Source organism: Numida meleagris, chromosome 3 (assembly GCF_002078875.1).
Source record: "Numida meleagris isolate 19003 breed g44 Domestic line chromosome 3, NumMel1.0, whole genome shotgun sequence".
Lineage (NCBI taxonomy): Eukaryota > Metazoa > Chordata > Aves > Galliformes > Numididae > Numida > Numida meleagris.
Window position 1 is genome coordinate 69,351,904 of NC_034411.1, and position 8,523 is coordinate 69,360,426.

The following is an 8,523-nucleotide window of genomic DNA, read 5'->3' on the forward strand; positions in this document are numbered from 1 at the left end:
AATATAACTGCCTTGTAATATCCTTGTCTTCTAGCCAGCCGAAATTTGTCCTATGTAGCCCAAGGCAATAAATGAGGATCTGACTCTGCCTAAACTTCTCAGGGTCACTGAAGAAGGATAATTGTCTTCTAGAGACTCTCTTATCTTAAAAGCATTCTGAAACTGTACGATTTCTGGAAGTACCTATCACTTTCACATTAATTACAGAAGTACTCAAGATTTATCTGAAAGTCTGAGATATAGTCTGACTCTTTCTTCCTACATGCCTAGCAGTGCTTTCAAGGGACCACCGCTTCTCTTCCAGGTTTCCCATCAGCATCCTGGTTGCCTTATAACATGATGGAAGGAGACTCTTGTGTCAAGGTAGAGATGAAAAGTGCTGTCACCCAGCTGACCTCACTGCTTCCTGATAATTACTTTGTGTTGCAGAGTGTGAAGCCAGAGCATCCTGTGCAGATATCAGCTGAAACAGGGGTACTACAAAACTGTGGCTTGGCCTTTTGACTATCTGCTGGAGACCATGCAGAAAGCAAGAATAGATTATGCATATTCAACAGATTTTAAGATGCACTTGAGGGAGTTCTGAGACAATTAAGAGTAGCACTGGTGTGCTGGTTGACAGACAGCTTGTGCTAACTCAATCTTCAGTCCACCTGGCCTGCTTAAGTAGAAGCGAAGGCACACTTCTTTCTGACTGGAAATAGATACTTGTAAACAAAGGATGTGATTGATACTACAGCAACTTTTTAAAAAGCTCCAGAATGATAAATATGCTTATGCATTTATACACTAAAGCACCTTATTATTAGTTAAATTCAGTGGGAATGCAAAATATTTTTTTCTAGTTTTTAAAAATTAGAAGTGTAACTGCCATCCAGGAAATTGTAGTTATACAATAGCATTGAAATCTACATACAAGACACCTACATACAGCAGATTTTATTTAAAAGATGTCATGGACAATATTACCTATAGTTTAACAATAAAGCAACAACTGTATTTTACAAGTACTTGCAAAGATATTGAAACGATACTAATTCTTTTATTTCTTAGTATACTTGCAGAAATGTTTAACAGACTTTTATTCCTCAGTTTCATTCTTGTGGAAAAAAAACCCAATCCTTACTGTTTCTAGTCTGATTTATTATTTTCATGAATCCAAATGATGTGTGAAATTGAATACAAACTGTGTTGAAACAGTGAAGTTGCTCCCAAAGCAATCTGCTTCCAAATATTTTTCAGGGAAATATTAGAAATGTCAGTCTGTTTACCTGTCAGACTTTCCAGGATCAGGACTGGACTTTGAATAAACCAAGATTTGTATATTCCTATGAACTGCAGGAATAAGTAAAATGCAATGGCCTGATAAATGTTTGCATTTTAACTATTCAAAACTTTTATGCTCTTGGTCATTCCTTTTCATGGAAGGAGCCCTTTATAAATGAACAGGACTTAATACAGATAACGTGTTTTACCTTCATGGAAGAGTTCACAAAACCAGGGTCACTGATCCTTATGAAAGTTTATTGGAACACTGCTATTAACTAAATCAATATTCACTCTTCATTAATACAGTGTGCACCTCTACAGCAATTGTTTGCCTGTGGGAATATTGATTTGTGCCAGCTGTACCGCTCACCTTTTCTGATTTTCCCTGTGATAGGAATTATTATGCCTCCTACTGAGTCCATCATTTTGTAGTTAGAAAAGCAGAAATGCAATGGAAAGGAAACAGATTAGTGGGTACACCCTAGATTCACACCTTCAAATCTTGACCAAGCTAAGCTATAAAATAATCTTCTTAAAAAAAATAATTAAGGTATACTATCTTCTGACAGTATATATGTACTAACTAATGCTAGCTACACAAGAATAGTTAAGAGTGAATGAATTATGAGCTCTCTGCAAGAGGGAGATAGCCACCTGTAGAAAGCAACAGAGCACGACCTGTCTCTTCCAGCAAAAATAGGTTTGACTGAGCTGGATGTAACTGCCAAAAACTGTCAAAGAGTAAGTGTAACTAAGGAAAATGTGCATATTGGGCCTCTATTGTAGATTCTTTTAGTTCTGCATGATATATCATTTTTGACAAGTCTGTGTGGAAAGGGCTGATACTGGACGTGTTCTCAGGGAGAAAGAAGATTCGCAAGTGCCCCTCAGAGGCAGAACCACATGGGACCAAGTGGAAAAATTCAAGAAAGCTAGCAAGACCTGTTACTTGTAGGATGCATTCAGGATAGACACAAGTAGCCTAAAATGCAGCTTGTTCTGAGGTAAGCATATTCTTTGCTTTTACAGTGCAGTTTATAAGTAAAGTAATGTGAAAAATAGGATAGCCAGTGATGTGAATATATGTCTTTGATTCGCTGGTTTTACTGTTGCATTATTTAGTCTTTGGGGATTTTTGGCAGGAGAGGATGGGGTTGGGAGGGAAGTAGAGAGGGACTGTTTACTTCTTAACAGTCCTAAGATGTATGTTGTCTTCTTCTCTTTTTCTGTCCAAATAATGTTGTTGGTATGACGAGGGAGACAAGCTTAGAGTTACTTTAATAAAAGAAGATAAGAACAAAGACCGTAATGTACAACAATGGGAAGTGATGACATCCCCTTTATTTTCAAGTTGCAGAAGACTGGAGACTTTATGAAATTGCTTGTTTTATATCTCTGTATTTTACATATTGAAAATGTATTGGAAACGTAATCCTATTTCTTTGAAGCTTGAGAATTTCTGGTATGCTTTTGTTTACTTTAAAAAGAATTCAACTTCTCAGTTTTTTTAGCGTGGTGGATATAATCTTTCCTGATGGTAAAGGACTTAAAAATGTTTTAAAGAGGAACAAAACCTGTTATATCTAAATAAGTTTTACGCTGAAGAACAGATGAATCTGGGAGCTCTGTGTCTGTGGGAGAAATATTCTATTTTTGTGCATTTAAAACGTTTTTCACAACAGTTTTGTTATCACTGTAGACATACCTAAGATCCTTCTGGAAGTTCCAATCTTATAAACTTCTTTAAGTAAGTAATACAAGGTCTATTTATTAGAAAAAAAGATCATTCACTCTTTAATGTTTTTGATAAAACTGGAAATGCAGTACAAAAAGAGTTGCTTATTATCTAAATAAGTTAAGGAGTATTTTCCCTTTGACTGAAGCTAAGAAAACAACACTTGGAGAAATAAATCACCATTTTCTTCCACGTACATATGCTTGCCAAGGATAGGTTGTCCTCTCTATATCAGACTCTAATCACTCAGAAGAGAAATCTAAACATCTTTAAAAGCTATCTCTGAGGCAAATGCCTTTAGCATATTAGTATACAGAGATCAGTTATATGGCTCCCATCAGCCTTATTAGGAGTCTTACAGTTAAATTCCCATAAGCTACTTGGAAAACTTACTCTGCAAAATGGAATTATTTGGAGTTGTCTAATAACAAGAAGAACTGCTCACCAAGGAGTTCTGCAAACAATAATAATTGGAACACTAATTTACTTCTCTCCTTGAACCGATAAATTGTTTCCTATTTGCACATACTGTCATTTGCTGTATGCTCATTCTTTTACTGATTTTTTTTGTCTCAGAATTATTAAGCACTTTTCTTCCAGCATCCAAAACCCCAAATATAACATTGAAATGATTTAAAGAACTTTTAGACTTCTATTTGTTTCTGGCTTGAACTCCCTGTTGATAAGCAAAACAAACCCTTTACTGTGTTTCTAGAAACAGGTCAATGGCAAAAAATCCTAAGATTTGTTTCTGCAAAGTGCTGAGTTTCCAGACCTCTTGTTGACCTTCCTGCACTGTTTTTTTTTTTGTTTGTTTACACTTTGATAAGTAGTTGAAAAATAAAAAATACTATATGGTGTTTACTACTTGGAAGAGTGGAAGATGCTTTGTTAATTTCAGGCAGATAAACTCAACATTTTTCTGTGATTGCCTGGATATCTCTCCATTTTTTTAAAACTCACCAGGAGCAGATGTGCTATATTGGAAGACTATTAAAATATAACACAGCTGTTATATTTTAAGTTCTGAATACAATTTAGTGAATTTTTTAACTTTTTAGAAATCTTGCATGTGAATTTATTTATTTTACAACTTATAAAGCCTTTAATCAGCTGAAGGTTTTATATTAATCTGCTTATTTTTTTATTTACATATAACATGGTTTTCTTCTTTGTTTACTCTTTGAATAATACAAATTCTACTACAAATTACTACATATTTTTGTGAAATTTCTGTGCTACAATGCTTGAATGAATTGTAATGGAATTATGATATGAACTTCCAATAGTGCAAGAGGCTGCTTTATAACTAATCTAATAAAGTAAATGAGATTATCGTCTATTCCTTTTTTTATTTTTTCATGTACTCTGCTGCAGCTAGGCAAGATTGGTATGAGGGAGCAAAGGTAACTTTAAACAATCTGCATTTCTCCAGTCTTTTAAACTACTGAATATTAGCCCATTTCTCTTCATGTCATGTGATTTAATACAGTCAAAGTTGTGTTATATAGCTTATGGTGACTTTTTCTGGTTCTGCATTTGAAACACCAGCTCCACCATTTGAAATTTCCTCCTAGTAGGATTGCATCTCCATTTACTTGGTTAATTTTCCAAATTTCAAGTTTTGTTAGATGGTGGACTCAGAGCTTTTCAAATATGCAAATCAGGGCTGTGTTCTGCCGTCAGCACTGTCCTGTTATTCTGTGTACTCACTGCTAGCATGGCTCTTGATTGGCTAAGTGAGAGAGTTTATCTATATAAACACTTGCTGATCACACACATCATTTGTCTGCAGATTAGGTCCTTAAATCATTTTATTTACCAGGACTGAGATAGCTAGAATGTCAGACAGAAATCAGATGATATACAGTTTAGAAATTCTAATTGTAGAGTGTTTTCCCTGAAGTAAAAGTATTACCATTACCTTGTGAAAGAGGGCTAAGCTTGTATGGTAGAATCAAAGTCATAGAAATTGGCGTGAAAAGAGCCAAGAGGTTATCTGCTTTCAGCATAATCAGCTATATCATACCTTCCATGATGTCTCTATTTAGCTTTTTGTGAAATATGTCTAAGGACTCTGCAACATTTCTAGGCAATTCATTCTTAATTCACTCTTAAAAACTTTCTCCTAACATGTAAAAGGAATCTCCTTTGCTGCAGTTTGGTTCATTATGTATGTATGTACGTATGTATGTATGTATGTATGTATCTATCTATCTATCTATCTGTCTATCTGTCTGTCTATCTATCTGTCTGTCTGTCTATCTTTCCCTCTCTATCTCTTTCATTCTTGCTGTTGCATATTGGTATCTTTCCAACTCTTTTACATGTTTCCTTTAAATACTATGTAAGTATGTCCAGTGTTGTAGGTCAGGAATTACATCTGTTGAAGTCTACTGTCAAGTCTTACAGGTGTACTGCATCCAGGTCTGGGGCCCCCAATACAGAAAATATGTGGAAAGTTCTTTACAGAGAGAGTGGTGAGGTGCTGCAACAGGCTGCCCAGAGAGGTTATGGATACTCTGTCCCTGGAGGTGTTCGAGCCCAGCTTTCTCTGTTGTCAGCTGCAAAACCATTGTTACTGGTTCTCTGCACTGATATGTTAAGAAGATGATAACATCCAGAATCCACCATTGCATTGCATACTCAGAAGGGCAATACCTGGAGCTTTTTTTCTTAAAATTATTATTATTACCATTTTAAGTAGCAAAACGTCTTTTTGCCCAGCATTTAACTTCCTAATGATACAATTTCAGAGATCTCTTAGAATACTTTATTAGGGTAGACTGCACAAGATTTTAAAGCTGCGCTTATTACTCTGCTCCTGGAGATATTACAAGTAAATATTGATATTATGTGTACACATAATATCTTGAGTATTCTGCCCTTCAGTGCTGTTGCGGTCATGGTTTTTGGATAGAATTGGGAAGGCATATGCAAATTGTTCATTCTCAGCCCAATGAACAAGGTAAATACTTTTAACATTTTAATATATTAATAACATTAAGTTATTTGCATATTGTTATATGTGTGAATTGCTGCTGTCAAATAAGGAATGCTTGGTGTTTAAAGCATTTATGAAATAATTTTTTTTTCTTTTTATTGAATATGACATAGACTATAATCATTATGGGCTCTTTTAATTAGATATCTCAATTTCTAGTTTGCCTGCACATCATTGCTCAAGTACCCAGTACTAGTACTAAACTGCTGAATGCATAAACATTATATCCTTCTACCTAAATATTGAGTATTATTGAGTGCACTTAGGTGTAAAGATTGAATTCCAAGGAGAATTGTTGCAGCCTGTTGTTTCAAGTATTTACAATTACATTATAAAAAGATTGCCTTGCATCTTTTTACACACTTTCAGTATTCAAACTGCTGTGAATGAAAAAGTAACTGCACTTGATGTCTGAAGACGTTTAAGGACATGTTTGAGGACTAAGGTACTCAATTCCCTTACTGTTCAGAAGACAAAGATTTATAAGATGGTCTAAGGATCTGTGTCATTTCTACAATTGTTACTTGAAAGATTTAATCATAATGGTGAATGGTGATTCAAAAAACAAACAAACAAAAAAAACCCCAAACCCACAAAACAACAAAGCCTACCATGGTCTAGAAAACGTGAAAACAAACAGATTGAAAAATGGTATGTACTTGTACAGTGTCAAGGCTTTCTCTTTTTTGGACCTTGCCAAGGGATCTACAAGAAGATAGGAGGGCACTTAGCCTGGACAACTGTTATATGGATGTTCCACATAACATGAGCAGCAGTAGAAGCTGTGGGGACTGAGGAGGAAGCTATTCCTTGGAGTTTGATTGGCATCAGTGTACTTCTGGGAGGTGGTAAGTGATTGCCCTTCCATCACTTGTTTTTTTCACAGAATCGCAGTATCGTAGGAGTTGGAAGAGACCTCTGGAGATTGTCTAGTCTAACCCCTCCTGACTAAAACAGGTTGCCTAGAGTACATTACACAGGAAAGCATCCAGGCAGGTTTTGAATATCTCCAGAGATGAAGACTCAGCAACCTCTATGGGCACCTTGTTCCACAGCACTGTAACCCTTAAAGTAAAGGAGTTTTTCCTATGTTTCTATGGAACATCCTGTGTTCCAATTTATGCCCATTGCCCCTTGTGCTGTCACTGGGCATCATCAAAAAGAGCCTGTCCCCGTCCACTTGACTCGCTCCCTTTAGATATTTATAAACATCGATAAGATCCCTCCTCAGTCTTCTCCATGCTGAACAGTCCCAGGCCTCTCAGCAAGGGAGATGCTCCAAGCTCCCCGTCATCTCTGTGTCCTTCAGCTGCACTCTCTCTAAAAGTTCCCTGTCTTTCTTGAACTGGGGAGCCCAGAACTGGACACGGTACTCCAGACATGGCCTCACCAAGACAGAGCAGAGGTGGAGGATCACCTCCCTCGACCTGATGGCCACGATCTTTTTAATGCACCTCAGGATCCCACTGGCCTTTTTGGCCACCAGGGCACACTGCTGGCTCATGGCTTTTGTTTGTTTGTTTTTCTTTTCACTTATTAAACTATCATTTCTCACTTTTCCTCTTCCTATTCTCTCCCCTATCCTGCTGGACCAGGGTCAACTCACCACAATGAGCAAGGAATCATTCTACTTCTGTAACAGATGGAAATGAGTATGATATGTTCTGCATCACTGAAATCCTTTATGTTCTTCTGTAAGATTCCAGATCACCAGAGGCTGTTGAAAGGGGACTTCTGATGAGGTACATCGTCAGGTCGCTTTGGTGATGCCACTTCCATCAACATCAATAACTTCTTGTAATAGACAGAAGGACACAATCACCACCTGAAATTTCAGTTTCCCTCTACAACTTTTCTGTTGGGAACCCTGACTTACTCTGTCAGTAGTAGTGTGACTGAGATTGACTTCAGGCTGTAAAAAATGCTAACAGAAAAAAATCATCCTGCGGTTTACTATTACTCTTTGAAGTACCATGGAGGGTGGAGTTTAAGGTGTTCAAGAAAACAAGGCAAACTTTTACATCAATTCCGTGACTTTAAGTGTTATGTATAAATAGATTGTACCCTCCAGAGTTGATTAGTAATAGTGACAAGTATAAACCAAAAGAGCGGAATTATATGTATATAATCCACAAATCCACCTTTGTTTATATTTTCATCTCTTGTCCCCGACAATGGTAAAAATTGTGGAATACTCTATTAATTTAAAACTCTAGTAATTGTACTTTATTTATGGTTGAAAATTTCATTAAATTAGTATTAATAGTCATGTTAAATCACTACCCAGAGACTCAGCTGAAAATTTGATCTTGTTTATGTCAACGATATAACAATAAATTTAAATAAATGGGCCCTGCCTCTCCAGAATTTTGGTAAAATGCTTAATTCCTGTCATTTCAAGGACCATTGATAATGACATTTACATAATTAATGTGGTTTACTTTTAATAGCACTTATACTGAACAGTGAGTGTCAGACTGAATGACTGTACACCACATGACATGAGAAAATTAAT

The 8,523-nt window shown here is 36.3% G+C and overlaps 1 long non-coding RNA gene across 1 annotated transcript; it reads left to right on the plus strand.

Moving 5' to 3' along the window:
• LOC110396466 lies at nt 305-8,318 on the plus strand. Its single transcript, XR_002436986.1, has 4 exons — nt 305-363; nt 2,131-2,273; nt 6,710-6,856; nt 7,708-8,318. It is a non-coding gene; the product is annotated as an uncharacterized LOC110396466 (long non-coding RNA).